A 17,100-nucleotide genomic window follows, 5' to 3' on the forward strand; every position below is an offset into this window, starting at 1 on the left:
GTTTGTTGTGTGAATCCTTTGTAAAGCTTACATTCTATTCAAGTGTAAAGGCAGCTCAAAATATCTCGAATTAGAGGGTTCGAAGAAGGACCGCACCTCAAGGGGTATGATATAGACAACATATTTTGCAATGCTTACAATCTATTCAAATACGAACTGATTTTAACGCATATTAAAGTTTCTTTAAAATTGGAAGTTCCTGTACACCTAATAAAAACATTTGAAGCATATAATTACAAGGTTAAAAGAATTTTTATTTGGCCATATGTATCTATGTTTATGGAAAGAGTTGCAAGCTAGCAATATTATTCTACAAGTAACCTCTTAAAGTTAAAAGAGATCCTTGCGCTTTTCCTTTATTCAAAATAAACTAAAGTGATTGTAAATTAAAAGAAACATATAATAAATCGGGTAATTTAACAAATAACACCTTGTCTTTATTATTTCGTGGACATAAAAAAATATAAACAATTAATTAAAAAGAGACAAACATGATTTCTTTAAAGGGACATGTAAAAAAATAAACATGACAAATAAATGGAATAATCTATTAGTGTAGTTTTATTATTCAATATCATTGTTAACTTAATTTGTGTATCTAAATTGAGGTTAGAATTTTTTTTAATATAAAATTGAAGTTATAGATATATTTTGTTGTATTAGATGATTCAAGAAAAAATTGTAAAAACTTTTGCCACATGCAATTATGATAAAAAATTAAACTCAGTAAATATCAAAATAAATTTATTTCTATCTATAATTAGTAAATTACATGCTCACAAATTCATAAATATCAATCTTTTTTTATTTATGATCTTCATTGAATCATAATTATTAATTTTTTAAATTATGTTATTATATAAAATATCGAATCACTTGTAAACTTTTGATATGTTCTAATTCTCCGATAATACTTTTTTCCTTATAAATATTTTTTATCTAAAATTACTCAATTATATAATTAAAAACTTTAATAATTATGAAGACTTATAACAAAATATGTTTATTATGCCATTAGCTTATATTAATTATAAGACAAAGAATATATATAATATAAGTTATATTTTTTAATTAAATTTTTATATATGTATACTAGTTTCTCGACATGTGTGTTGCACATGTATGCGAGGTAAAATAGTAAATAATTTATTAAATGATAATATTACTAAAATGAAGTATCTAAAGAATAACGTACAAGTTTCTTAAGAAAATTGAAGGAAATGTTTCTTTTAAGTCTTTATTGTGGAATTGGTGACAGTAACCAACTTAAAGAGTCAAACATAATTAGGAAACTTCATTAAATTAATTGTGAACTTGATTAATATTTTTAAAACTTTCTAATTTTTTTAAAAATACAAATCAACCCACGCCCCTCTCCTCTCCAAATTAACTGTCTCTCTCCTCTCTTCCCTCTCTCCCGACAGTTTCTCTCAACTTCTCCCAATGAACAGTTTTGCAAATTTGTTCCTTCAATATCCGACAACTTCAACCTCCGACAATAAATAGTTGGGCTTCGAGTTCCTTTTCGACTTTCAATCATCAATCGACGTGACAATATTGCTCTCTGGCAACAACAACTTCGAATTCTTCATTGTCGCTTTTCTTCTTTCACAGATAAAAAATTATTGCTTTTTAGTTATAAAGAAAAATCAGAACTTGAACCAACTTCTCTTCTAGTATTGGTCAATAATTTTAATTTGTTGCTTAAATTTAAAATTTAAATAGGGACTAAAGAAAACCCTAATTTCTGATATTTCTTCTCTTCTCTTTTCAGAGTGAAATATAACTTTTTATTTTTATTGTAGTTCTTGTTGTTGAACTGTTGATTCGAGTTGCTGGTGTCTGTTGAGTTTTTTTAAGTTTGATTTTTATTTTTTCTATTTGTACAAACAAAACAACAAAGTTTATTTTTTTATCACTGTTGATGTTCTTGATGTGTGTGTGTTGTGTTGGTATTGCTGGGTTGATTTATTGTTGTTATTGATAAAAATAGTATACTTGATATTAAATGGTGATATTGTTGTTGTTCTATTGAACAAAATCTTGTTACTGGTTTTTTTCTACAACAGATGAACTATCTGATGCAACATATGAACCATCTGATGCTATAGATGAACAATCTAACAGATCATTCATCTGTTGTGACAGATGGACCTTCTGTTGGAAGAAATCTAAACAATATTGACAGTTGATAATAGTTCAAACAGATCACTCATATGCTGCAATAGATAAATGATCTGTTGCACAAACCAGTCATCTATTTCAATAGATGAGTAATCTGTTTTTATTGTTTTCAACAGATTACTCATCCATTGCAACAGGTTAGTTATATGTTGCAACAGATAACCTACCTGGTGCAACAGATGTATGATCTGTTGAAACTGTTATTTTACTATTGTACATGCTAGATTTACTGTTATCCTTTCTATAATGATGCATTAATCAATTATAATCTTTTTTATTGTTTTTTATTATTTTTAGATAATATGGCTCCCAAAAGAGAAAAAACTAAATCAAGTCCAAGTAAAGGAACAAGTGAAGCAACTAGGCTACATCTACCACTCTATGAGCTTGCTTTACAAGCGATATCTCAATCAGAAGCAGAAGATAATGAACATGGGGTGAGGAATATTTCAAAAGAGATGATCCAAATGCTAATAGCCCTTCCACTTAAGAGTTGATCAAAACCTTTAGCATTGATAGTTATCCTGTGAGAATACAGTACGATGGTGCCACAGATTTAACTGGTGATTTCGTGGTTAAGTTAGTCATGGAAAAAAAATTTGACGCCTTCAGAAAAATACTTCGAGGCTAAAAATTGGATGCTTATTTCAAGGACATCTGTTTTGGGCAATATCTTGATTTGTCGGAGAACACAATGCTCGTTTTTAAATGAAAATGGTATATGATCTTTTCAAGCGTAGGTTTATGTATGAAAATAAAGATAAGATGGATAAAGTGTGGATAAATTACTGTGCATGCCTGTTTGTTTTGGTTGGAAGGAGATTTCCATAGTTACTGGACTAAAGTGTTATCCTCCTTCTCCTTCTCAAGTTATACCTATTCAAACTTATAAAAAGCACCCCGCACATCCAAAAAAGGCAAAGACAAATCAAGTGATGGTGATGAATTGGTGTCCCTTGTTGGTCCAAGCTTCAAAAATAAAAATTTGATAGAAGCGTTGAAAGGTAAAAGACTTTCAAAGAAGGACAAACGATCATTGTGCTTGGTTTGGTTTGTATATAATATTCTTTGGGCGAGAGATGTTAACAACAACATACCACTTGGTTTAATAAAGCTCTCCGAGGATTTTAAGGCATTTAACAACTATCCTTGGGGTTATGAAAACTTCAAAATGACTGTCAAATATTCGTTGACAACGTTAACGCCAAAGACAGTCAACTTATATGGCTTTCCATGAGCTTTCATAGTAAATATTTCTTTTATTATGATTTATTTATTTTTAATTGAATAATGCTTTTAATTTATTGATGTTATCTTATAGGTTTGGGCATTTGAAGCCATTTCTTATTTGAACAACAAGTTAACTATCAGGAAGCAGTTTCATGTATAAGAATCCTGAGATGGTTGTTGATCAAAAATGATAAAAATAAAAAATTTCTTGATCTCTTCAATCCCCCGAAGGAAGCAGTAAGTCTAATTCTAATTAAGTTTTTATTTTAATTAAAGTAATTTTTTAAATGATTTAATCATCATTCTAATATATATACTGATTTATTTTAAATTGTGCATTCGTGACTTGTTTCGACCAATCGAGAGTTAAAGATGTCATTTTTTCTTACTTTATGGTCTGTGTAAACTTTATCGGGCCCTAAGGTCATTGATAGAATAAAAAAAAATATTTGGAGCAACAACTATCACAAGAAAAATAATTTTGGAGAGTGGGCTTATTGTTGTTGATGGTGTTAGTGGTGATGGAGTTGTTGGTGGTAGTAGTGGTAGTGGTAGTGGTTCTGTTGTTGGGGCTAATGATGCTCCTCTTACAGTTTTTGAAATAACAAACTATCATGGTTATGATCATACTGGTTATATAGATTTTGCCCCTCCTAGCGAATGTTCTGCATGCAAATGTCAAGACTACAAGGCGAAATATGATGGAGTGATTAATGTTATTAATGCATTAACTGCTTTTGTAATGGAATTAACATCTAAGAGGAGTGTCATTCCATCAAATAGAATTTCATATCTATACACTCCATTAGAGATTAAGGCGGCTAAGAAGAGAAGGAAAGAAATTTCCAAGGCATCATCAAGCATCAAAAAAGCAAAATTACAACTTTTCTGTCTTTGTCTTGCACTTTTGATCAATGTACAAGGGCCACAAGAGAGCAGCGTGAGCTGAAGAAGGTGAATATATATCATTTGTTTCAATAAACAAACAGACTACATATTTGTTTCAACAGATGACATATCTGTTAAAAATTATCAAACAGATATATACATATATTGCAACAGTTGACTAACTTATGCATCGAATGCATTATCTGTTGCAACATATGTCTCATCTATTTTAGCAAATCAAACAGGTCTTCGTACTGTTTTAATTTGTACCAATAGATGACCTATCTGCTGCAACAAATGGGTCATATATTGGGATAAATTAAATTAAAACTTCTTACTATTTTAATTTTTCCAAACAGATGAGTCATATGTTACAACAGATGGGTCATCTATTGGAAATTATCATACAGGTCTTCCTCTTATTTTAATTTGTCCCAACAAATGATTCATCTGTTGCAACAAATAGGTAATCTGTTGGGACAATATAAAATAAGAGGAAGACCCGTTTGATTTGCTAAAATAGATGAGTTATCCTTTTTCCATTTTTTTGTATCTCTGTGATTAGCATTGACAATTTTGGCTTTCCAGGTGGATGTCACAGTAAAAGCTACTGCTGAACAGCATAATATCATAATTGATAATCCATCAACTACTTCCAATGAAGAAAAAGTGAAACCTGTCAGTTCGGAAGAATGGAAGAATTACCCGTTTGAAGGGTTCAACATCCCGGACGAGACTTCAAACAAACTAACAAAGTTGATCAAAGACTAATCAGAATAGATTGTCGATGGGCTGTTAAAGCTTCATGTCAACAGGTACATAAATTATTTTTAAAGATATTGATTTTTACAATTCTTGTTGTAAAAACATAACATTAACACATAAATCATGCGGAAAATAAAATGACTAATACTACAAAGTTAACTAATCGGATCTTGATTTTGATATGTTTGACTTTGTTATTTCAAATCCCAGAACGAAGAATCGGTGCTATTTGATGTCACAGCCCCAAACTTGCTGGAATGATGAGGTTTAAATGCCATACATCTTACTATTAATATATTATTTAATTATATTTGTGTATTAATTTTATTGTCACGTAATCTGAAATGTTTGATAATATGTGCAGCACATCAATGTTATTTTTTACTACCTCTGAAAGAAGGCCAAGTTGCAAATACAAGAACAATATAGATACACGACAGACAATTATTTGTACAAATTTTACATCAATAATGCCTACGATAAGTATTATTAACAACAGCCAAAAGTTCAGGAAATGAGGAATGCTTAATCAACATCATCAAAGGTTTTAGCGTTCTAGCTGGCTTATCTTGACATTTGGTCAACGAAGTGTACATCCCAATCAATTATGGTGATGAATTGCATTGAGTTTCGGCTGTCATCATTCTAAAAGTGAGGCACATCTGAGTTTACGACTCGATGTAGGGAAGAAAATGTTCTGGTCCATCGTCTGAGATACAAAATTTAGCCAAAATATTGCCTACTTACCTTGATATAAGTGGCTTTTTGGATCAAAAGATTTGTACTAATTGATCGATGATTGAAGCATACCAGGATAAAATTGGTAATCCATTTGACGTAGAATATGTTAAAGGAATTGCTCAACAACCCATTGGTATTTGTAAGTATCATTCAAGTATCATGATTTAGTTTTATTTCATAAATTTCACAACGCTTACATTAATTGCAATATATGAATTATCTGATTCTTACAAACGCAGGGATTTGTGGTCTTTTTGTTGTCGCTTACATCTAGTATTTGAGCAATGAATTACAAGTACTAAATAATGGACTTGATGATGGATTACTCCTTAAAAGATATGCTACTCTTTTATGGAAATACGGAGAAGAAAATCTCAAAAACCATACGCAAGCGACATTAAAGATTCACGACGATCAAAGCCGAATTCCATAGCACCTGATGAAGAACAACTTGTCCATATTGAGCAGATCTTTATAGATTGAGTCTGTCAAATTAATAAACTCTTCTTAAAAATTGTTGGCATCAAAACTTAAATTGTTGATTTATTTGTTGAGTAGATCATCTGTACCCATAACATTTTTTTTACATTTCATTTTTTTGTTGATTTATTTCTTGTAATTTCTAAAGGCTTCGATGTATTTTATTTTATCTATGAATTTTATTTTATCCTTAGATTTGAACTTATTAATTGAAATAGATTACTAGATTCAAATATTACAACAGATAATGTATCTGTTGCAATAAATGACATATCTATTGGAAATTATCAAACAGATTTAGACATATGTTGCAATATTTAGGTCATTTGTTGGAAATTATCAAATAGGTTTTTCTATTGGTTTTCTTTGTTTCAATAGATGACATATCTGATGCAATAGATAGACTATATGTTGCAACAAATAGAATCATTTGCAACAAATAGACTTAGATATAAACATCTGTGTAATGCAACAAATGACCAACTTATTGTAATAAATAAACTATCTATCAGAACAGATAGTAACAGATAGACAATCTGTTCTATCATGCAGATGTCTACATATCTATATAATGCACCTGTTGCAATATTTGAACTTAAGGATAATATTTTTGTACTAATTCATAAGTTTCCAAATTTAATAAACCAAATTAACTTTCATCAAACAGAAAAAATTATCGTTACATGTAAAGTGACTTGAAATAAAAATTGTCATGGTGTTTGTGTTTCTACATCTTCTTCTTTTTTATACACAGGCTCCAACCATTTAGTTAGTAACCCAGAAGCCCAAACCTCTTGCATCCTTGCTACGGTCTTGTCGCACAGAAAGGTTGTTGGGTTGGTTATTTTTGTGTTGGTTAGCAAACATTCTATGTGTGCAAGCACGTACGACCCGAGTGCGGCACCTGTTTCATTTTTTAGAAGGCCCTTGTCCTTGTTTCGACCTTTAAAATCCCATTTTTTCACTCAACACTTTTGCTATCAAATGATTCATCAGTTTACTCTGGCTCAACAAGTTAGGGAACAAGTCCAATAGTGGCTGCATCTTGATAAAAAAATCAGCCTCGTCGAAGACAGGTAAGTTGCAGTCCTAAACCCTTATCATTCCTTGTTGGAGTAGTATCTCAAGAGCCAAAAAAATATTTTACGTCCACGTTCATGACTGTAAGAATTCTCTTTCCCTTGATCCAGTCCTTGCTGTATGGATGTGACCTCTTTCCTGTAACATATTTAATCATATCTTTATCCCATTAGAACCTAGAAACTAACAAATTAAATCCCGACTACCAGGAGTTGACGCTAGTTTAATGAGCTCATCGTACCTATCCTTGAAATTATTGCAGAAGTTGAGGTCCATTATCCTATCGCTAGCATCATAAGCATTTGAATAGGCTAATTTCCTGCCCCTCATGAGGCAAAGAATTCATCAACATACTGTGATATAAGAAGATAATTTTTAAATAGGCTAATAATTTTAAAAAATAAAAACAAAGTAGCAAGATGCAAAGGATGGTCCATCTGTTACACAGGGTTCTCTAAATCTATTAACAAATTACACATCTAATGTAACTTATGCAATAGATGAATCATTAGTAGAATACCCAGTTGTTGCAACAGATGGCACATCTGTTGCGTAGCTTCTTCTTCATGGAGTGGATTAAAAGCTAGGTTAGGAAAAGTAAACTTATCGTGTCCACATACCACACATCCATATGTAACGCCCCGGGAGTACACCCTGGATGCCACATGGTGCTTACGGCCCCCTGAGACCATAAGTTAACCCATGAGTTGGTGTCTGCTGTGAGCATTGAATAAAATTGATAAACACCATATGCAGAATTTCGACTGAAATGCCATAAGGTTTTAATAACTTAAATCAATACTGAATTATGGTTTAAAACGTCTGGAAACATACTAATAAAATAACTGATAATTACAACTAAAAACTGACCAACTGTCTATACTAGTCCAAAAGCCTCTAAATTGTCTGACTGTGGAGTTGATGGGACAAGCCCCCAACTAACTCCGACTGACTAAATAACTGAACTACTGACATAACTGAATATAAGATAACTCATCCTTGAAGAAAGGGGACTTAACACGGCTTTTGCTGCTGATGCACTGGAATGTCTAAGTACGATCGAGAATTTAAGCATCTGAACCTATGATATAAGACATCATAACGCAAGAAACGAGTATGAGATCAGTACTTTGAATATAATGGTATGCTAAATGAGGTAAGGCTAAAATTTATGGGTTCATATGCAAGTAGTGATAACTGAATGAATAACGTAAGGTAACTGTATGAGAATATACGTAAGGACTGAAAATACTGAAAAATGCAAGACTAAGCATATAATGCATATCTGAGATAGTCTAAAACTAAAGTCTGTAGTTGAATCGCTGATAACTGAAAGCTATGGTCAAGCGAAACTAATTTGAACTCTATACTGAGTACTGTAACTGAAACTGTGGGAGGTATCATCTAACCGACATACCCCAAATAAGCTAATTGGGGTCCAACCTGTAACCCCAGTTGGAAGGGTGTTAGTACCGTGCCACAGGTACTAACAATGGTTGTGTTAACCCTAATCTGGAAGGAAGACTTATGAAATATATATATATATGTCAACCCTAATCTAGCAGGAAGACATATCAACCTACGTTGGGTACACAGTTCTGTAACTCAGGGACTACTACTAAGGGTCACACCCTAACCTAGCAGGAATGCCCCCATCCCTAGGTTTGCTCGGTGATAAATTCTACTCCCAACTAAACTGACACTGATTATTGAACTGGACTAAGCTTAACCATGTTAACGGAATGAATGATATTGTTCCTGGCATGACCGAAATCATTCTATAGATGCTGAAAACTAAGTAAACAGCTAAATTTCGGGTATTCATAACCCCCAGGACTCGATAGCAATAACAATAGGGCCATACTGAAGCTTCGAAAACATAATAAGAAATCATTGTTCAAAATTATTTACTTAAGCATTTCATCAGACACATGGGGATTAGACTTTAACATGGGGATGTTTTTTAAACATGATAAGATAGCACAAGCACTTGACCAAATCATAAACTGAGGGTTTTATTTAGAATTTGCATGAACATGATCTGAAAGCCACAACAGTTAGAACATATTATAATGCATTCCACATGAGATCAATTGAAAACATAACTTAAAACCAAATTACCAAGATATAGCTAAACATACTTTGACTTTCAACATGTAAAGACTCTTTTCATCCAAAAACTTTTGGAAACCTTACAAGGGGTCATTATTCAAACCAATCATTTAGGCATTTCATCAAACACTTGAAATTTATAGACTTGAGCATGTGAATAGTCAAAACATGAGATGCTAACATAGTTGAAATACTACAACTCATGGATTTAGGGATTTAACATGCGGATAGCACCACTCAAACGTGTAAGGTTTAATTTCAACAATAATTTCTTGTAATCATCATGTAAAAATCAAAACTTATGGGGGTTCATGTATAAAGTTCATAATAACATGTAAACATCATTCTTGTAAACTTGAAATTGGGTTCTTAGACTCCATAGGTGGAAAGGGCCCATGGATGAATATCTAACATACCTCAATTGAAGGATTCTTGAAAGCTCTTGGTGGGTTTCTTGAAATTTTTCTCTTGAAGGTTGAAGGGGCTAGGGTTTTGTTCTTGAGAGAGAATTCTAAAATATGAGGCAAAAATGTTGTTTTGGGACCTAAATCCCGTGTTTTGGCTGAATTAAAGTGGGGAAAAAAAACCCAAATACCCCTATGGACCTGAAATTTATTTAAACCAAACTAGTCCTTGACACATTTGGCGACGCACCACGTCGCTCAATCCGATGCAATAAATGCCGCATCGCGTAACTGCTTCCAATATGGTAGCTGACGCGACACGACCATATTGCATTGGTCCACTGGTTTGGCCATCCAAACATACCCCAAATGTCATCCGAAAAACCCGAGATGAACTATCAACAACCCTGGTCATGAATTAACTTAGAAACCAATTTTTGGGCTCAGAAAGATCGAGAATAAAATCATCGAAGTTTAGGGGTCAAAAATAAGTCTAAGTCTCCAATACTTAGCTAAATTTTCAGGTTCTAAGCCTCTTACACATACACTAGGGGATAAATTGGGTTAAGGCTAATACGGGACATTACACCATATCTGTCATCTTTTTGAAGTCTTAGGGGAAAAGGTATTCATGGTGAAGGTTTTGCTTGGAATTTATGTACTTCCTTAGAACAACCTTCTGTTTGGCTTCAAGTTCGGCGTATATGTTCACCTTCTTCAATGGTCCCTAAACTTCATCAACTTTTGGAAGAGGAGGAGTTGCAATTTTTTTGGTTTTATAATTGAGAGTATATGTCTAATTATTTTTTTCTTCTTCCAAACCTCCACTGTAGGAGTGTATGGATCACGTACCTTCTTGGACGTTATGACACCCTTCCTAGAATTCAATTTCTCGACAACATTAGCGAGAGCATCTATTTTTTAAAGTATTTATCTTGTCTGTCCATGCACTCTTTGCATTTGCAATAAGAATATGAGGGTGAAAAGGGGCGAGAGGGACCACTATAAGGGTGAGAGAGACCAATGTAAGGGGTGAATTCAAACATATTTAATTTTCTTAAGCATCAACATGCTCATCATCATGACTGGCAGCATCATCATCATCAATATGGCTGCCACCAACATCAACAACTCCACCAGAAACACCCTAAGAAGCAGCACCCGGATCTGTTGCAGCAGTTTGGTTATGAAGAGTTTCAAAATAAGGCTGACCTTGCCTAAATGCTCTTCTTATGGCTGTTGCTTCAGCCAATTCCTTCTTTATTAACTCCACTGTTGGGTCTACTATTGTATCAACAAGACCTAGAGTAATAAAAGAAGTCATCTCCAACTCTTGTTGAGTGGGTACGATCTATGGATGCACAACCTAAAAAAAAGGTAGATACATTTAAATCAAATAATAATTTGCAGTCAATTGGGTAATATGCTAACACCGATAACTTTTGCAACAGATGATCTTTATGTTGCAATAGATGATTCATATGTGACAACTGATTAACCATTTATTACATCAGATTACCAATCTGTTGCATAAGTTGTAGTATATGGGTAATTTGTTAAGTCAACTTCAGAGAACCAAAGCAACAAATGGTTAATTTGTTGCGAAAAATGACTTATTTGACACAATAGATTACCAATTTGTTGCACCAGACGAGTCATCTGTTAAGATAAATTGTAACAGATGATCCATTTATTGCGACATATGAATCATCTGTTTCAATATATATCTTTGTATCAAATTTTTTTACTTTACTTGAAAGAAGACTTATTGCATCATCTGGAGGGTTAAAGAGATCAACCTCCTTAATTTTTGTGTTGCTTTTTGCAGCCAACCACCTAAGGATCCTTAGATGAGAAACCTAAATTGGGTAATCCTTGACCTTTTTTCGAAGAAGAATAATGGCTTAAAATGCCCAAGCCTAAAAAATATAAACAGGAAGCAAACAAAAAAAGTCATAATAATTATTAATATAAACTAATGCAAGAGTAAATAAATAGTGATTAAATTTACCATAAAAGTCATACAAGGCGATCGTCTTTGGGGATAGTTTTTCAATAAATATGTAACAGTCAACTTGTAGTTATCATATCCCAGAGACAATTGTTGAATTTCTCAAAATCCCCAGCAAGCTTCAACAAATCATCTTCTATGACTTTATAGACGTCTCTTGTCAATATAACGGAATGGGCAAACCAAACTACGCACAATTTCTCCTTATACTTCTTTGGTAAGGCTTTATCCTTGATATCTTCTAACAATATCGTAGCTCTGTAGCCACGTCCAGCATTGTCCAACAACTCATCTATTTTTTTCTTATGTTTGTTGGTTTTGGTGGGTTGTTGCTTGGACAATGTCTTGTCTTTATTTGATGGTGGTGGTTTGGTTGTCCTACTTTCCTTGGACTTTTTGAGCGGTGTTTTCTTGATGAGAGGTTTTTTTGGACGATCGTATCTCAAGTCTGTCACTATGAGAAACTCTTTCATGCCAAAACAAACTAACGTGCCATAGTAGTTGATCCAGATTTCATCCATCTTTGCACCCCTCCTTCAAATCTTTATCATCCCCCACGTACTTGATCCTGCACTTGAGAACACCATATACCATGCTCATTTAGAAATGGGCATTGTTGTCCTCAGGTAGCTTAAGAAAATGCCCAAAGAAGCTCTTCTTAAAAAATTTCTCTAGTTTTTCCTTCTTCATAATATTTCTAAATTCACCAAAAGGTTTCTCCAACTGAGATTTAACTACAAAATCACCAATTAGTTCTGTAGGGTTCTCTATCAGCATCTCAATTTGAAATCTGTCAATACTAATAGTTTTGACAGAATCATGTTGGGATTTCGATCTTGATTCATGCCCAATTAGTGATGCACTATCATCATGTTGATCATCATCATCTTTCTCACTTTTTACTTCCTCGTCTTCTTATTTATCTTCTTCTTCTTCCTCCTCATTTTTATTTTCCTCACCAGACTCTACATACCCTTCTCCACCTCCCTCAACATCATTTTTATTACTTTCCTCAGCTTCACTTTTTCCTGACTGAGATTGTTCAGAAAGTTTCTCTAAATCCACGTGTACTCTAACCTTTTTTGTTAGGTGGTCAGAAGTTGATCCACTTTCAGTTTCTTTTCTTTTTGGAGACATCTTTTACCTAGAAACAAGAGAGAAACAAAATACATTACAATTGATGTCTGCATAATTTTTAAAAAAAGGTAAGACAAAATTCAATAAAGTTTTATATACCACATTACAAAAAAATATTCCAAAAGATAACCCACCAGTTGGAACAGATGAATCATCTGTTACAATATATGCACCATCTGTTGCAATGGATGAACAACCTGTTGGGGGAAATCAAAAGAGTCTTGTTACTGGTTTGTTTTATGCCAACAGCTGAAACATTTGTTGCAACAGATGGGAAATCCGTTAAAGACCTGTTTTAATATCTCCTAATAAATGTTCCACCTACTGCAATAAATGGACCACCAACACCAATACAAATACCACCAGCAACACTACCAACACCACTAACACCACTAATACCAACACCACCAACACCAATACTACCAAGACCGCCAATACCAACACCAATAATAATACCAATATCAATACCAATACCACCAACACTAATACCAATGCCACCACCAACACTACCACCAAAATCACCAACACCAACACCACAAATACCACCACCACCACCACCAATACTAATACCAATGCCACCACCACTATCAAGACCACCAATACTACCAACACCAACACCAACACCAATACCAATACCAATACCACCCACTACCACCACCACCAACAACAACAACACCATCAACACCACCACCATCAATACCAACACCACCAATACCAACACCAACACTAACACCACCAGAACTACCAACACCATATTGAATGACAAAGGATACTAATTGTAAAAATAATATCTTGTTGTATATTGAAATTTATAGCTGAGATTCATTAGACTATCGACAATCATTAATTTTAACTTTCTTTTTTAACCTTGTTGAGCTACAAGTTTATGTGTTCACATTTTGGGGGGTTTATCATATCATTCTGTTAAATGTATTTTTTAAATATTTTTTAGAAGCGTTCATATGGCGTTGTTCATAGCTCTGTCGAAGTAAAATACTCAGTTGACATTATAGTTTCAAGGTTGAGATACAACACTCGGTTGACATCTCATATGTTATATTCATTTGTTTTTTAAAATTTTTCAACTTTTATCATTAGCTAAAGTTATAAACCGAAAAAACCGAACCAAACCGAATTAAACCGACAAGAATCAAATTGACGGTTATTTTTTGTTTGGTTTTAAAAATTTAAAAACCGACTAAGTTGGTTTGGTTATGATTTTGACCAATAACCAACCCAAACCGACCCATAAACACCCCAAGTTAGAGTGATAACCAACTTAAAATTTGCTTGTCGAAAGATATGCGGATGAGTTTGGACAAAATAATGAGTCATAACTTGAACTTGTTTGATTTATTATTTATTTGCCAAATCAAAGTAAAAATATTTTTTTTTTTTTGGTCATAATTATATCAAAACCAACAAAACCCCAAAGTTTCTTTCTCTACACATTTTGATATATAATATTCAATAAACGGATTAGTTAAAGTCATAATCAATTTAAAATTTACTTATGTAAAGATATGCGGGTGAATTTAAATTAAATAATGAGTCATAACTCGAATTCGTCTGATTTATTATTTATTAATCAAATCATAGTTAGAAAAAAAAATCACTTTAGCTATTATAATAATATTTAAACCAACAAAATCCCTAAATTTCTTTCCCTACACATTCTAATGTACATGCTCGATCGCATTTTTAGATGATCTATTTAATTAAATTCACCCAAATTGATCCGTCAGTTAAACTAACTATTTAAATTAAATTTAAACGAATTAGACCAATTATATTTTCATGAATTAGATTTTCCACACTAAATAAAATAACGGGATAGCATACAAATTTTGTTGCCTGAAATAGAATCGATGTAGTAGACCATGATATATCCAAGGATACATTGACAATTTGTATATGTAGATCAAAATTTAAAACAATTTAAGTAAAAGTCTATTGAAATAAGGATGGAAAATGCGGATATGTTTTATTGAAATTAAATAGACATAAGATCGATACTCACTATATTGAATTTAAGCAACAATATTGACTTATAAGCCATATATTATAAAGGATGGAAATTGTGGATACGTTTGAAGTTTAAGGGACATAAAATAGCTACTCGCTATATTAAATTTAAGCAGTAAACTAAAGCTATTGGCTTATAAGCCGTATTTTATAAGCCCATCGAAACGGGCTTTAAAAGTACTAATGAAGTTCAACAAACAACAGGCGGGAGAGCAATCTTATTATTGTCATTAATAAAGACGATAACACGAGTACAATTCACTAGCTCTGGAATTAACTTCGATATGCTTAACACCACTGGGTGAAGAGTTGGTTTCTCTTGCTTTATTACACTCACAGCTTTTTCCACAGTTTGTCCTCTTAGTTCTGGTCACACTGACTTACCTATACACACCACATTAACAAATACAGGCACATCCCTCTATAATAAGAAACCACCAATATAATAATATTTCACACATCTATAAATATTATTGCAACTAAACATTATAAAGAACAAGAGGAAACAAACAAGGTAAAACAGAAATTAGCTTACAGGTAATCTTACACGGTTCAAAAAGGGCATCTAGCTATTTATAGGTGTCTCTTTTCTTTGATTTTAATATGTTTCCATATTTGAAATTGGTGATTTTAAGGTTAGTTATTTAATTTATAAACGTATATAGATTTTAAAAAAATCAAATATCATTATATTGGGAAAATACATAAATTGTATTCTAAATTTGTTTGAAAAATTATCAAAATCCTCTAAATATATGATTGTGATTCTTAACTTCATACTTTTTCCAAAAATTTTCCTATGAATTTTCTCACTAAGGATTGCGTGACATGAAAAATGCTAGTCAAAAAGAAAGTTAGAAACTAACTTGTAGATATGTCATTTTTTGTGGGATTATATTTTCTTTTTATATTTATTTTTAGCTAGTTTAATAAAATAGTAAGAATAATAAATGATATTACCTTATGGATTAACATGTGCTTATCCCTACACGGACTTTTTAAAAAAATTTAATAACTAGATATATTGTCTAATAATATAAGACAAAACAAGAATCTATTATCAATTATGACCCTTCTGATAAAACTTGTGAAGACATAATTGTTTCACATAAATTTGTGAAAGCCATGATTTCCATCATTTTTGATAGAATATTATGACTAAAAGTAAACTTATTCAAGTTTTTTCTGAAATAAATTCTTTATCGAAGTAACAAAACTTTGAAATCTGTCTTTTCAAACGTCAATAGCAGAACATTCTGTCGATTGTGAAAACTTTGTTGGTGAAAAAGATCTAAATATCAAAAGTAAGATAATGATTTAAGTAGAGAAAAATCATGCAAAAACATAATCACCTGCAAATGGAAGCTTTCTTACATCCAGTTAATCTATGAAGAGTGAATTAGTCCATAAGAAATTCCTAACATGAAAATGACAAAGTTACTTTGACTAGCTCCCTTGGTAGATGTTGAAGTGATAAGTTATTTTTGAAAAAAAAAAACATTAAACAACGTAAACTTAAAACGATTTTAAGTGATCTTAGGGATCGTTTGGTAGAATGTAATAGTAAAAGCAATGGATGCATTAACTTTGTGTTTTACCAATACATTATTTGGTACACTTTTTCATCTTACGTATTACCGTATTAATATGATTAAAGATATAATTGTCTCTCAAAAATTTTTCCACATCATTTTTACCATATTCATAGAGAGTATTTTTGTAAACATTTTTTATAAAACTAAAAATTATATAATTTATATTATTTTTAATGAGAAAATACATCAACCCCCCCTCCCCCCGAACCTATCGCCAAAACTTACTTTGGATCCTAAACTAATCGGACAATTATTTACCCCCTTAACAACTTTCAAGTGAATTAATTTCCCCCTCTACGGCTGACGTGGAAAAAAAAAAAGGAAAGCGAGTGAATTTTTTTTTTAAAAGGGCCCATTTTATTATTATTATTATTATTATTATTATTATTATTATTATTATTATTATTATTATTATTATTATTATTATTATTATTATTATTATTATTAT

This window comes from Capsicum annuum, chromosome 4 (assembly GCF_002878395.1).
Source record: "Capsicum annuum cultivar UCD-10X-F1 chromosome 4, UCD10Xv1.1, whole genome shotgun sequence".
Classification (NCBI taxonomy): Eukaryota; Viridiplantae; Streptophyta; class Magnoliopsida; order Solanales; family Solanaceae; genus Capsicum; species Capsicum annuum.